This window comes from Heterocephalus glaber, unplaced genomic scaffold (assembly GCF_053883595.1).
Source record: "Heterocephalus glaber isolate CG9 unplaced genomic scaffold, H.glaber_assembly_v1.0 deba00000738, whole genome shotgun sequence".
NCBI lineage: Eukaryota > Metazoa > Chordata > Mammalia > Rodentia > Bathyergidae > Heterocephalus > Heterocephalus glaber.
In genome coordinates, this window is record NW_028258161.1 from 1,921,460 (window position 1) to 1,936,746 (window position 15,287).

General features: G+C 45.4%; 1 protein-coding gene across 3 annotated transcripts in view; it reads left to right on the forward strand.

The window, feature by feature from the left end:
• Positions 1 to 15,287, forward strand: part of Uck2 (uridine-cytidine kinase 2) — a 167,152-nt gene that overhangs the window by 73,050 nt on the left and 78,815 nt on the right. The window contains exon 7 of one of the 3 annotated variants that reach the window (XR_015449471.1): positions 5,313 to 8,200. The exons of the other annotated variants lie outside the window; for them this stretch is intronic. The gene's annotated coding sequence lies outside the window, so the exon portion shown is untranslated. The remainder of the gene's footprint in view (positions 1 to 5,312; positions 8,201 to 15,287) is intronic. 3 annotated transcript variants of the gene reach the window in all.

Consider the following 15,287-nt stretch of genomic DNA (forward strand, 5'->3'; position numbering starts at 1 on the left):
CATCTGTCTCTAGTCACTTTCCCATCACTGGGGCAAAACACCCAACACCTGTGACTTAATGGAGGAGAGGTTTATTCTGGCTCATGGTTTCAATCCATGGTCAGCTGACTCCAAGGCAGAAACAGCACAGCAGAAGGACAAGGTGAGGAAAAGGTGCTTATCTTAGTCACAGTCTTTAAGCCAACATCCACAGCTCAAAGGAGGAGAGGTTTATTTTGGCTCATGTTTCAGTCCATAGTCAGCTGGCTGCAAGGCAGGTGGCCTGGGACAAGGTAATGATGGAATAATAACTACTCACTTCATGGCCTCCAGGGAGCAGAGGCAAAGGGAGGAGCTGGAGAGGGTGAGAAATACTTCCAGCCACTCCCCAGTGACCCACCCCTTCTGACCAGACCCTGCCTCCTAACAGTGAGTCAGCTATTTGCTCTCATAGGCCAGTCTCCCTCCAAAAGCAAATGGTGCTCCTGGGAGACATCCAGATATAAACTCTAACATCCCATCCCTGCTCTCCGAAAGACTCATGCTCATCTCTTAATGCACGGTGCATTTTGTCCATTTCTAAGAGTTGTCAAAGTCCTAACAATTTCAGCATTGCTGAAAAATCGAAGTTCAAAGTCTCCCCTGAGACTTAAGGCAAACTCTTAGCTGTGAGCCCTTGTAAATATCAAAAGGAGAGTTAAACATTCTCTTTCCAAAAGGGAGGAGTAAAGGGAGAGAAAGGAATGGGACCAAAGCAAGACTGGAACCTAGCAGGGCAAACATTAAATCCTGAAGCTCTGTGTCGTTAGACACAGACAGGTTGTGGCTGTGAGATGTGAACTCCAAAGGGCTTGGGTGGCTCTTCGCACTGTGGTTTATTGGTGAGGCACATATGGAAGCTCACTATTTTGCCTGTGATATCCATGAGTTCTGTCACTGTTGTTGAAAAGACTATTCTTTCTCCATTGAATTGCTTTTGTACTTCGGTGAAAACATCAGTTGTCCACATATGTGGGTCTGTTCCTAGATTCTGTGCTAGACACTTGTTCCTCTTGACATCCATGTCACACTACAAATCTTGACTACTATTGTTAGCCTTACAATAAATCTTTTTTTCTTATAATAAATCTTTAATCAGCTAGTGTTAGACCTGCAATTTTGTTCTTTTTAAAAATTGTTTTAGTTGTTCTAGGCCGTTTGTATTTCTTTATGATTTTCAAAGAGTCAATTTTACAAAAAAATCTGATAGGTCTTTAACTGCTGTGGTGTTGTTGAACCACCAGATGAATATTTGAATGATGTATAGAGGTCCATTAATTTTGGTCTTTTAAAATGTGTCTTGGCTAGAAGAGAGACTATTAGATAAAAGGAAGGGAATAAAAGGAAGCTGGAGGGAGCAGAAGAGGATGATAGGAGGATGGATATGATCAAAATATGTTATATGCATATATGAAAATGCCACAGTGAAACCCAGTATTTGGTAAAATTAATATGCACTAATAAATATATATTTTGAAAAAATAATTCCAAAATTTATCTCAGCAATGTTTCGTTGATTTCAATGAACATGTCTTGTACCTCTTTCATCAGCTGTATTTCTACATATTCCTATTTTAGGATGCTATTGTAAATAGTATTTAAAAAATTCTAATTTGCAATTGTTACTAGTATGTAGAAATTCCATTGATTTTTAAAATATCGGCCTTTTATCCTGCAACCTTGCTAACATCACTACTATTTTTAGAGCTGCTGAAGAAGGAAGCTGAGATAAAACGCTGGTTCAATCTGCCATGTTTAACCAGAAGCTTTTAAGATTTCCAGATTCGCTTTTGTCTTCTTTGCAGGTTTGGAAATTGCACATTATATTTTTCTTAGGTTAGAAGTTATCTTCTGAAATGAGTGTGTGTACTTGACATGACAAAATCTAAATTTAACCAATATCTAACCCTCTCCCAAACAATAGGGTAACTTTAGAAACTCTACTCATCTTACCTGTTGTGATGCTGAGTATTTTATTCCCAACTAGCTCTGATGCTTCTTACCTTAGTTACTGATATTTTTTATGCTGTCAGTGGCTGTTTAGATTTATCTAGATTTTGACTGACTCTGTTCATTATTTCATTTTGCACTGATAATCTTGGTTCTGGATCCAGTTTCTCTCCTAACATCGCTCTTCAGTCATACTTTGCCAGAGGTATTAGGACACTGAGAAATGTCTTTATTATACCTTCAGTCTTGAACGATAACTTAGCTGTTCCAACATTTTGGACAGATTTTCTACTGTATCCTGTCATAGTTTAAAAAGTCTTCTCTGTCTTTGATGTTCTGTAATTTGTCATGAAGCATGAGATGTTTTTCTGTTTTTGTTTTTTGGTACCAGGGATTGAATTCAGGTCCTTGCATTTGTGAGGCAGGCAGCATGAACCACTGAGCTAAATCCCCGGCCCTATGTTGATTTGTTTTTGTGTATCCTTCATAGGCCTTATGCTTCCTGATTGGCAAGACCTGTGTGTTCCAGCCCGTCCAGATATGCCTTAGCTGTCTCCTTTTCTAATGTGGCTGTCTCACCCACCTCTCAGTCCTTTCTGGATCTGTGGCCACAGAATTGTAGTCACCTTTGCTCATTCCTCTATGTTTCTCTCTCTGGTTTTATTTTTCATTCTTTTATCTCTTAAGCTTACACTGTAGCAAGGTTCCTTAGAATTTCCAATTCAGTTATTTCAGCCAAGTTCAACCTCGTGTGTAAAGCTTATCCATTGAGTTTTTAATGTCACTAGGTGCATTTTTAGCTTTTACAAAAATGATTTCATTTATACTCCAATCTGCTTGCTGATTTTTCTAGTGTTTCACATTTTAATTCCTTTTCTTGGCCCTTGTAAAATTTCTTTGTTTTCATATATGCTCAGCAATGCATTCCTCTGCATTTTTTTTTTTTTTTTTTTTTTTGGTACTGGGGATTGAACTTGGGTCTTTGAGCTTAGGAGGCAGGCGGTGAACCACTGAGCTAAATCCCTGGTCCTCCTCTACACTTTTTAAAGAAAGTATTTCAACTAGAATGTTTAGGTATGTTGCATTAGGAAGGTTTCTGAGCCACGAGGATGTAAAAAGACAGAATCTTGTAGGTTTTCTCAAACTTCTTTCTCCAGAAACACTCTGCTTTGTCCAGGGGGCCAAGCGTCCTTTGGGGACCCCAGGCTCCTGGCATTCCCACTGTGTGCCGTGTACTGGGATGCTGAGTGCTGTCCCTCCACATTAGAATGTAGGCTCTTCTAAGGCCCAGGAGCTGCAAAATGTGCTTTTCCTGTGTCCTCGAATGTCTCTGCAGAGTCCTTGTCCCCAGAACCCATGCCCTGTAAATGCTTGGCTGGCTTCCTAGACTTCTGAGTTTCAGTCAGACTCCGTGTTAGTGTGAGATGCACTCGTGTATTTATTTGATTTTGTGGTTCTGGGGATTGAATCCAGAGGTGCCCTACCACTGAGCTACATCCCCATACCTTTTTACTTTTTAAATTTTGAGGCAAGATCTTGTTAAATTGCCTCGGGAGGACTCGAACCTGTGATCCTCCTGCCTCAGCCTCCCTCAGAGTTGGGATTCCAGATGTGTGCCACATGTTTATTTATTAATTTGACTTGTGATCCTCCTTTCTCAGACTCCCCAGTGCTGGGATTACAGGTGTGCACCAGCCATGACTTGGTGCACATGCATTTTTAAAGACTGTCATGGATGTTTATGTCTTGTGTTCCTGGCCAGAGGATGGACTGTGGCCTGGGTGTGGCTGGTACCTCTCTACTAAAGGTTTTGGGAAACCCAGCTCTGACCATGCTCCAGCTTTTTAAAAGAAGTGGCCACTAGATGGTGGCAGCGAGCCACAGTACATGCATGTCCGTAACCTTCAGAACAGCTGGAGGACAGTCAGTTCACACCCACTAGGGAACATGTCCCTGGTGCCTGGTGTGTGCCAGGCCCGAGACCTCAAGGACCTCATAAGTGGCCTGTGGCCACTTGAGTACAGACACAGCTGTCCTAGGAGGCAGAGGGGACTCATGCTAACTTCCACATCTGGGGTTGTCACCAAGGAGGACAGGTGACACCTGGCCTGCAGGGCTCCTTACTGACAACATCTCCAGCGCTTATCACCCACCCTTCTCAGTCTCTGCCTCTGCCTGCTGTTGTCCCACCCCCCGGTCCCATCTTTTCCACCTAGCCTAGCTTTGCCACTGACTGCTTGCATGACCCTGGATGAAGCACGGTCTCCTCCTTTATCTCTCTATTAGAGGATGCTAATACCATGTCCTTAGCACTTCACTAAGTGAAATCATGCAGGTTAGCCTGCTTTGAAAATTCCTAAGGGCCATGTATGTATGAGGCATTAAAATATATAATAAGTTAATGAATGATAAGTAATACATTAATAGTACATCAATGCCTTTTCCTCAAAGGCCTTCAGAGTGTAGGAAGATTGGGGCCACTGTGGACATTTATCCAACTGATCAGGAGGTGAATTCTCCAAGAAGGGGACAGTCACCACTGGCTGAGGTCTAGCAGGCTGGTGCAGACCAACCGCACAGCCCAGGAGACAGCAATGACGCTAACGAGGTGGTGGCGGAATGTGGTGCCCAGACCCGGGCCAGCGATTGGGCAGCCTGACATCTGAGAAGGGTGGCCCCGTGGGAGGGGTCTGCCTCTGAGTGGGAAGAGGGACACCTTTCTTTCTCCTCTTCTGAGATGCAGGATGGAGTCAGGCCCTGTGGGAGGAGGTGACCTGCCCTAACTTGAGACAAACATCAAGAAGGAAAGCCACGTTCAGGACCACTGTGATTCAGAAACTGAAGGGCTAGTAGGAGCTTTCCTATCATACTCATCTTGTTGTTGTTTTTGAGATGGGGTTGCTGTGATCCCCAGGCCGGTCTCGAACTCTTGGCTCAAGTCATCCTACCTCAGCCTCCCGAGTAGCTGGGACTACAGGTGTGTGCCACCGTGCCCGGTCTCATCCCACTTCTTGAGGGAAGGACACCCACCAACTCTTTCTCCAGCTGATGAGAAACTTGAAGTGCCCATCCACAATCCACGTGCTGAAGAATACCCCTGAGATTTTAGGCCCTTCTATATTCAGGATCTATTTTTTAAAAATATGTTAATAGATTTGATCATAACTGGCATTTTGAAAGTTAAGGAAAGATGTCCATGCGGGTTTTCTGGAGTGTGTGTGTAGGGGCTGCTGGGGTTGGAAATGGCACCAAAGGAAAGGCTATTTTGAAGCCCATTTCCCCGAGAGGCTTCTAATTGGCGCTCTGACTGCTGTTTTGTGTTAGAGATTTATTTGTTCCTGCAGGGATCGTGCCGTCAGCAACACCACCATCTGGTTCGCCAACAGACATTGGATAATGGAGATCTTGGATCTGGCTTCCGGGCACACCTAGATCGGGAGGTTTCTTTGGCTGCATTTGTGTGTGAGAGCACAGGATGAGGACCAGTACACAGTCACCTCTGTTTGCCGCGGGAGGATCTGGGAGAGGTGGATTCTGTGTGTGTGCGCGCTGGCCATGACACATCCCATAAGCTCATCATCTCTTTGCTTCTTCCGTTCTCCAGTGTGCTAGGCCTAACGGTCCACCAGGGGGCGGAAGTGCAATCGCTCCCATTCATTTCCTCCATCAGCCATTTGCCTAGAGAAGTCACCTCATTGTTTTGCTTTAAACCTCATTGTATGTTACATTACCCTTTTCCCCAAAGGGAATTGAAGTTTAGGAGAGTTAAGTAAATTACGCCAAGTCAGCAACGTGCGGAGAAGCTCGAATTTGAGCCTGTGCTTTTCTGATTGCAAACCTCAAGCCGATCCCCTTACACCTCGTGGCTTCTGACCTTCCACCCTTGCCGCCTGGAGATCTCCTGGCTTGCATCCGCTAAGCAAGTCCCCGGAAGCCTCTGTTACTCAGCCAGCGGAGGATCCCCTGGGCCTCTGGCCTGCGCCCTGTGCTCCCTGAAACATCCTTGTTTGGACTTTATCACTCCTCCCCCAATTTAGCTGCTAAGCGGGCGTCACACTTCACTCCTGTGGCTGATCCTTCAGTTCCCAAGGGCTTTGGGGAGTCCAGCCGGCCACTGTCCTCAGGTGAGGAGAGGGGAACCGCGCTGGATGGCCTTGAGGAAGTCAGGGAGTGATCTGACCCCGAGAGAGGGTGCACGGGACAAGGAAGCCGTGCTGGGAGGCGGGCATCCCCAAAGGCCTGAGCGCAGAGCTCCAGAGGGGGCTGAGCTGTGATGCGGGTGCCGGGAGCACAGATGGGGCGATGTTACTTAGGGCTTCAGAGGAACCCAAGGCAATGGCCTCAGCGAAGTCTCTGCTTAGTTTTTGTTTTTGTGTCAGATCAGAGGCCCAGGGAGGACAGCGGGTAGGGGTAAGGGGGACTCTTACTGTCCAGTTAATAAATGAGTCTTAGTTTTACTGTACAGTGACTACAGAGTTTGTTTTTATACTTCACGAATTGATCCCCTTAAAATTGAATATGGTTAAATCTATTCAAAGAGACTTACCAGGGCTTTGGATTCGCTCTTTCCAAAAAGGCATCCTTGTCCCTAGACTGTGTCTTTCTAAAGCTGGTTTGTAGGAACTCCCCCACCCACCCTGACCTACAGAGGAGCCCGCTTCCTTCCCAGAGCCTGCGTGGGGCCTCTTCTGTTTCCAGGGCTTGTCTTTAGAGCTGCCACCTGTCTTCCTCAACCCCAGGGAGATTGCAGGGAGGACAGTATGGACTGGGACATAACGGGAGACTCTCCTGTGGACCCTGGGGACATCCACACACCCACGAGGATGCCATTAAAAATCCTGGTCTCGGCATTCCAACAGAGCTGGGTGCAAATCTCAAGTGCAGAAATGAATCTGTGGAGTGAGAAGCCAGGATAGTGCCCGCCTCTGGGTGGGAGGTAGGAAGGCAATGGGACAGCGTGAGAGGGGTTTCGGAGTGGGAAGGTGCTGGCTCTGGGCCTGGGTGGTGGTCAGCGTTGAGTGCTCTGTCATCACCCATCAAGCTGTTTACTTAGGGTGGGCGATTTTTCTGGATGTAGACTTCAATAAAAGGGATGAATTTAAAAATCCGAGCTTGACCACGGATGTAGCTCTGTGGTCCTGAGTTCAAATCCTGGTACCAGAAAAAAAAATCCAAGCTCACCTCTTCCTGATTGAGCTCCCTGGCCTCAGTGTCTCCACCCCATGGGTTGTACTGCCTCTCATGCCATGAGGATGAGTGAGTGGTGCTTGTTAGCTTCTAATGCACAGCCTGGCACTGCTCAGCGCACAGCAGCAGATCCTGCTGCAGCTCCGGTTGCTCGGGAACACTGTCCCTACTGCTTGCCCGGTGCCACCACGTCCGTATCCTTTCACACGTCAGCCCGGCGCCTGGCCATCCACCTGCTGGCTCCACTCATCCCATCACTGAATCCTGCCCGGTGTGAAGACCCTTCTTCTCACTGCTGGGCTCATCCTTCTCTCCATGTGGGTCCCACAGCTCCTAGCAAATGATCCGCTGCCCCTCAGTTCATACCCTGTCCCCTCCAACAGACCAAGGGCACTGTACCCCGTGATATGCAGCTCGGTCGCTAGCAAGTATCGCAAGGCCAGCTTCTTCGTGGGGTACACAGTGTGAAATGAAGAGCCAGCGGCATCTCCATGGGGAATACAGTGTGACTCCCTGAACGGCCGTGGTTTGAAATGCCTTCCCCAGATGTCCCTTTGTCCCACCATCTTGCATTAGAGTGGCATATTGTGTTTTCACTCCTGGGAAAATGTCGTTTGAAAAATGCACAGCAAGTGTGAGATTCTGCATCTGGCCTGCCATCCGGGCAGAAGAGAGGCGAGGGGCAGAGGGAGCCCCCGCGGCTGGGCCATGAGTGGGACACTCTAGGTTGTGGTGTGTCCAGTGTGGTGGCTGCTGGCCAGGAGTCTGGGGAGCTGCTTCCTGAGCTAGCTCAACCCGCTGCATTCAGGAGAGACGTATTAGGAAGCTGGCTTCGCCACGTAGCTAACCGTGTTCTCCAGTTCAGCTCTACCAATAAAACTCGGTGAGCCATTTAAAAAAATTTAAAGGTTTTATTAGTACATATTGTTTCATTCTCATGTTTTTCCTCAGTTAGTTCTGAAGTCAGGCAAGGAAAACAGGAGCATCATTCATGGGGCCTCTCTGTGCAGCACCTTATTTAACAACAACACTGTGAAGTTGGCAGGTAGGTTTCCTCTTTGTTGTGGTTTAAATCTAAAACATCCTCTAATCTGGTGGAGGAAATTTTTAAAAACTTTTAGTACATATTCATCATACATACTGATCACATTCATCATAGGGAATTTTTTTTTTTGGTACTGGGGATCGAACTTGGGTCCTTGCGCTTTTGAGGCAGGCGCTGGAACCACTGAGCTAAATCCCCGGCCCGGGAATTTGTACCTGTACAAAATCATCTTAATTCTTTTTTTCCCCATTCCTCTCCCCTCCCTCCAACCCTTCTTCCACTCCCCATTTACAAAAGCGTTGTTTTCATTTTTTCTTCCATTTTCTTTTATCCTTTTCCCTTCCTTCCCTTCCCTCTCCCTTGTTCCCCTTCCTATTTGAACACATTCTTCCTACTTCCCAATATCTATCCTCCATTATGCTCTTTGTTTACCCTTTGGGTTTCTCATACAAGAGAAACAGTGCGATATTTAAACTTGTGTGTCCAATTTGTTTCACTTGAGATTATGGTCTCAAGGTGCATCTGTTTTCCTACAAATGACTCCTTTATCCTTCTTCTTTTTTTTTGTACTGGGGATCGAACTCAGGACCTTGCACTTGTGAGGCAGGCGGTGGCACCACTGAACTATATCCCCGGCTCATTTATCCTTCTTTATGCCAGAGTAGTACTCCTTTGTATATAAATACATCTTTTTTATCCATTTATCTTTTGATGGGCATATAGACTGTTTCCAAGATTTAGCTATTATAGATTATGCTGCTATAAGCATGGGTATTCATGTATTACTATGATATGCTGCTTTTAACTCTTTTGGGAAGATACCTAGAAGGGGAACACCTAGGTCAAATGAAACCTCTATTTTTAGCTTTTTGAGGAATCTCCCTACTGATTTCCATAGTGGTTGTACCAGTTTATACTCCCACAAGCAATGGAGAAGGGTTTCTTTTTCCCCACAGCCTCACCAGTATATGTTATTGCTTGATTTCTTGATGATAGACATTCTTTCTGGAGTGAGATGGAATCTTAGTGTTGGTTTAATTTGCACTTCTCGAATGACCATTGATGTTGAGCCTTTTTTCATACATTTATTTGCTGTTTGTACTTCTTTTTTTTTTTGAGTACCGGGGATCAAACTCAGGACCTTGTGCTTGCAAGGCAGGAGGGGTGCCACTGAGCTAAATCTCTGGACCCTGCTGTTTGTACTTCTTCATCTGAGAAATGTCTATTCATTTCAGATGGCTATGTTTGGATTGGGTCTTTAAATTTTATTTTCTTGAGTTCTTTATATATTCTAGATGTTAGTCCTCTGCTTGGGGAGTAGTTGCAGGTTGTCCCATTCTGTGGGTTGTGTCTTTCCTTTGTTGGTTGTTTCTTTTGCTGTGCAAAAGCTTTTGAATTTGATGTGATCCAAGTTGTTGATTCTTTGTAACATTTCCTGTGCAATCAGGGTTTTCTTCATAGACTTTGTCTACAACTATGTCTTCAAGAGTTTTACCTATTCTGTGTCCAAGCAGATTTAGTGTTTTTCTTTGTATATTTAGATCTTTGATTCATTTTGATTTTAGTTTAGTGCATCGTGAGAGATATGAGTCTAGGTTCAATTTTAAGCAGTGGAAAGCCACAGTGTTTTTGCAGCACCATTTTTTTTGTATTAAATTCTTTTATTGGTACATTGTAGGTATACAACACAATTACATTTCTCATTGGGAATTGTACCTTTACATAATGCATCTTGGTTCTTATTTTTTCTCCATTCCTAGCCCTCCCTTCACGCCCTCCACCCTTACCTATTTAAAAAGACTTTATTTCTATTTTTTCCATTTCTCATCATTTTTCCTTTCCCCTGACCCTCCCACTACCCCTACCTCTTTGGACCTTTTCTTCCCATTTTACATTATCGATTATTCATTCTAATAATTGGTACATTTTAGGTAAACAATATAATGACATTCATCATTGGAAATTTGCACCTTTACATAGTCTCTCTTGGTTCTTATTTTTCCACCCTTGCCCAGCCCTCCCTTCAACCCCTCCAGTCCCCCCTATTTACAAAGATTTTGTTCCTATTTTTCCATTTTCTCATATTAATCCCATTCCCTTCTATCCTTTCCCCTAGCCCCCCCACTTCCTTCCCCTTTGCCCCTTTTCTTCCTATTTCACATGACCTATTATACATTTAGTCCTTATTTACACTTTCAGTTTCTCACACCAGAGAAACTATTCGGTATTTACACATGTGTCCTATTTATTTCACTTAAGAGTATCACCTCAATGTGCATCCACTTAGCTATAAATGTCTCTAATTGCTCATTTTTTATGGCTGAGTAGTACTCCATTTTATAAAAAAACCACATTTTCTTTATCCAGTCTCCAGGTGATGGGCATTTGGGCTGTTTCCAAGTTTTAGCTATTACAAACTGTGCTGCTATGAACATGGGTGCACATATATCACTGTGGTATGACTCTTTTAATTCTTTGGGGAAGATCCCCAGCAGTGGAATAGCAGGGTCAAATGGGACTTCCAGTCCTAGTTCTTTGAGGTATCTCCATACTGATTTCCACAGTGGTTTCACCAGTCTACACTCCCACCAGCAGTGGAGCAGGGTTCGTCTTTCCCCGCAGCCCTGCCAGCATTTGTTATTGGTTGATTTCATGATAGCAGCCATTCTTTCTGGAGTGAAGTGGAATCTCAGCATTGTTTTCATTTGCATCTCTTGAATGAACAGTGATGTTGAACATTTTTTCATGTATTTATTTGCTTTTTCTACTTCTTTATCTGAGAAATGTCTGTTCATTTCAGCTGCCCATTTTTGGATTGGGTCTATTAAATTTGGGAGGTCTGATCTTTTTAAGTTCTTTATAGATTCGAGATAGTAGACCTTTGTCTGAGGAAGAGCAGGTGAAGATTTTTTCCCACATTGTGGGCTGTCTCTTCACACTGCTGGTGGTTTCTCTTGCTGTGCAGAAGCCTTTTAATAAGAAGAGATCCCATTTGTTGATTGTTTGTGCTAGTTCACGGGCAACTGAGGTTTTGTTCATAAAATCTTTTCCTACACCGATGTCTTCAAGGGTTCTACCTAACCTCTGTTCTAACTGGTTCAGAGTTTCTATTTTAATATTTAGATCTTTAATCCATTTTGATTTTAGTTTAGTGCATGGTGAGAGATACAGGTCTAGTTTTAATCTTTGGCAAGTTGAAGCCCAGTTTTTCCAGCACCATTTATTAAAGAGGCTATCTTTCCTCCAGTGAGGATGTTTGGCTCCTTTGTCGAAGATGAGATGGCTGAATGTGTCTGGCATTGTTTCTGCATCTTCTAATCTGTTCCACTGGTCCTCAAGTCTGTTTCTTTGCCAGTACCATGCAGCACCATTTATTAAAGAGGCTATCTTTCTTCCAGTGAAAGTGTTTGGGCCCTTTCTCAAAGATAAGGTAGCTGAGTATGCTTGGAGTTGTTTTAGCATCTTCTATTCTGTTCCATTGATCCTCATTCTGTTGGTTTTTTTGTTTTTTTTTTTTTGCCAGTACCATGCTGTTTTTTTCTATCATGGTAGCTTTGTAGTATAACTTCAAATTGGGGATTGTGCTGCCCCTTGGTAGAGGAAATTTAAGCAGGCCAGCCTTCAGGGTATAGCATGGGTAGTGCTAATGGCTTTTTACCCAAGTCTATAATGAGAATCAGGTGCAAAAGGCAGAGCCAAAAGATATAAAAAGTTTCCAGTTTTGTCGGAAAGGAAGAACCTGTAAAGAAGGGGTATAAAGGAGAGCATCACTGATGAAAAGATTAGCAGTAGAAAGAATTCAAGTATATTGCATCAGGACGATAGGAAAGACGGTTTGTAAGCCTCTCAGGAATCAGCAGCCCATCCTTCACATGCTCAGAGGTGCAAAAGTATAAACTTTTCTTTTGAGACGAGAGCCCCAGGGTGCTGTGCTCATTCAGGGTGTAGGGAGAGATGTTTCCCCAAGTTCAGTCACCAGGAACTCAGAAGCAGCTGCAGTCATGGTCCAGAGTGGCCCCAGCACTTCTCAAGCTGGCAACTGACTTTGATATCACGCACATGGTGCTGGTTTTTCAGGCATGCAGAATGCAAAAGTTATGGAGTCATAGAGGCTTCCACTCATATTTTAGAAGAATACATGGGAGGTCAGGCAAAAAATGTGTGACAGGCTCACAGTCCCTGCCAGGAGCCCATGAAAGGGCAGTGCATGAAGCTGTAAGAAAGAAGTCAAAGGTGCAGTGGAGACCCCAGGAAATTGGAGCTGAGGAAAAGCCACAGGCAGTGAGTGGAGCCAGCCCCAGTGAGGCCATGTGGGCTGCAACTAGCAAGGGCATAGGAGCAGGGTTGCTCAAGGCATTTGGAGCTCACATCTCACCACAACCTGCAGTGGGTGCTGGACTTGGGCTACAGGCTTCATTGTTTGCCTGCTGCTTTTGGTCTTATTTTGGTCTGATTCCTTTCTGTCCTACTTCGGCATGAGAATGTTTGCCCTGTGTGTATGTTGAAAGTGTTTAACTTTCTTTTTGATTTTCAAAGAGGCTCATAGCTAAGAGTTTGCCTTGTGTCTCAGAAAAGACTTTAAGCTTGGACTTTTCAGCAGTGTTAGAACTGTTGACTCGGGCAACTCTTAGAGCTGAACTAAGTGTATTTTGCTTAAAGAGATGTGTATGAGTCTTTGGGGGGCCACAGGTAGATTATTATGGTTTAGGTCGAAAATGTCCTCCAAAAGTCTCATGTTCAGAGATAGGACTGGTCAGGTGAGTCTCTGCGAGCATGGCATGAAGGGATGCATTCTTGTCCCCAGCTCCTCCTTTCTTCTCTGCCTCCTGGATGCTATTAGGTGAGCAATTTTCTTCTGCCATGCCCTCCTATCATGATGTTTCTGCCTTGGAGCCAGCCAACCATGAGCTGAACCTTCTAAAATCTGAGAGCCAAAATAAATCTCTCCTTTAAGTTGTGGGTATTGGGTATTGTGTCCCACAATGGGAAAAGGACTAATACACTCCTCAGTCCTCAGGTGAGTAAACAAGCTTCAAGATGATGTGTCCTGAGTAAGGCCACAGTGAGCAAGTGTCAGAACTGAGAGTCACACCCCAATCTCTTAGCTCTGAAGTGGATCTCCATTTTGTTATGTGGGTGTATGGTTGCCACATATGCAAGGGAGGGGAGTCAATAGAGGGGATGATCAGGAACCAGCTCTGGAGCTGGGGTGCAGGGGTATAGTAGTTAGGGGAGCTGGGTCAGAGATACAGAAATACAGGGCAGTTTTGGGGCAGTGTGAAATGGCACTGGGAAGGTGAGGCAGCAGGAAGAGCACAGAGGACGTCTTCTAGACTGGGGAGCAGGGACAGAAGAGCAGCCCAGCAGCTGGAGCCCTTGCCTAATTAGGAGCCCCAATGGAAGCTAAGCTGCCATGCCAGAAAAGATGCAGGCAGGGGGCCCCGAAAGCCAGAGCCCTTCCTGCTACAATGGAAAAGAACCATGAACCACCACTGGTGGGAAGGCTCGGGTGAAGAATAGAAAAATAGCATGTGGGGAACTAAACACTCTTCTGGGTCTTTTCAAGACAGGCCTTGTTTCTCTCTCAAACACATCTCCCTCTCCCTGAGCAGCATCAGAAGAAGATGGCTGTTCAAATGCAAATGGAACACAGGAGGGCTGATATTTTAAGCTGCTACCAGCTGTTAGGCTGAAACTGTTTTAGTTGGCCAGCTAAATTGCTGCCACCCTGTCCCCAGGCAGGGCTTAGCATGGGGGATTAACTAATGGTCATTTTGGAACACCCAGCTGAACTGAGTCAGTGTGGTTCTGGGTGTGGTAGATCCACCAATGGCATAAGAGGAGAACTGGAGGGGAAGATCATATGCTGTTATTTTTCTGGAGAAGCTTGGTGTGGCTGGTTTTCCTGATAGGAACTCAGCTGCTCTCATTGTCAGAGGAGCTTGCTGTAGCCAGGAAAGGCTGCTGTTCTTGTCAAGGGAGCTCTGGTCTTCACCTTGGGTGTGGCTTCCTGCTTACAGTGCAGATCCCTCAGCCTGGTGGCCCCTACCCTTCACCCCGCTGGCGCAGACTTTCTGGCTTCCACCACTGATCTTTGGGCTTTCCCAGTGCAGATCCTTGATACAGACTTGCGTAGGACGTTGTCTTGGGCTCTAGGCCTTTAGCTGGACTTGTGAGGGACAGTGTTGTGGGATCCAGGCCATCAGCTAGATTCTTTGGGTCTAGAGTGTGGACAAGTCTCTTGCATTCCTCCGCTTTGGATTTTTTGGGTGAATATTGTAAAATAATCCCATAAACTATGTGTCCTGTATCATATCTATTCCCTTGCAAACTCTGACTACAACACTGAGAGGAGCAGGGCACTGATGGCCAGTAGTCCCAGGCTAGCGTCGGCTGGCCTGGCCTTTTGAGCTCCTAGGTAGAGTTGCTACCTGGGGCCAGACCGCGGTTCTTCCCAGGGCACACCTTAACTGCTTTCATCCCTGCCTCTGAATACTTCAGCTTCACCACCCAGACCAGGGTGGAAGGAGTGTGAGGGCATTAGAAGCCTTGGTCTCCAGGCTCCTGACCCTGGGTTTTTATCTCAAAACCAAAAAACACCCAATGTCCCTAAAAGATCTCATACCCATAGATTCCTCATTTGTGAAAATTGGCCTCAGTGATGTCTACCTCTTGGGGTTAGTGTGACTGTGGCAGCCACCACGATGGGAGGAAGTGTTCCCACCCTTCTGTGTCTTACCCCCTCCTCACTTTTTTTCATGGTGTTGCAAATTTCCACATCCATCTCTCTCTTGGATTAAAAATCATCCCCAGAAGATCATCAGGGAGCCTGAAGAGATGGATTTACTGGCTCAGTGTCTTTGGGAGGAGTAACAGCTGCATGTACGTCAGTGTCCGCTGACCCAGCCCGGGAAGAGTTGGTCACTCTTGGCTAGACATGGACAGCAGGGGATAGAGTCAGAGAGAAGGGGACGGAGGCTGGGTAAGTACTCACAAGACCAGAACACTGGACGTTACCTTGGGACAAGGCAGAGGGGACTGGAAGGCCAGTGGAACTGAGGGAGCTCTGAAAGAGGAGCAGTGGCAG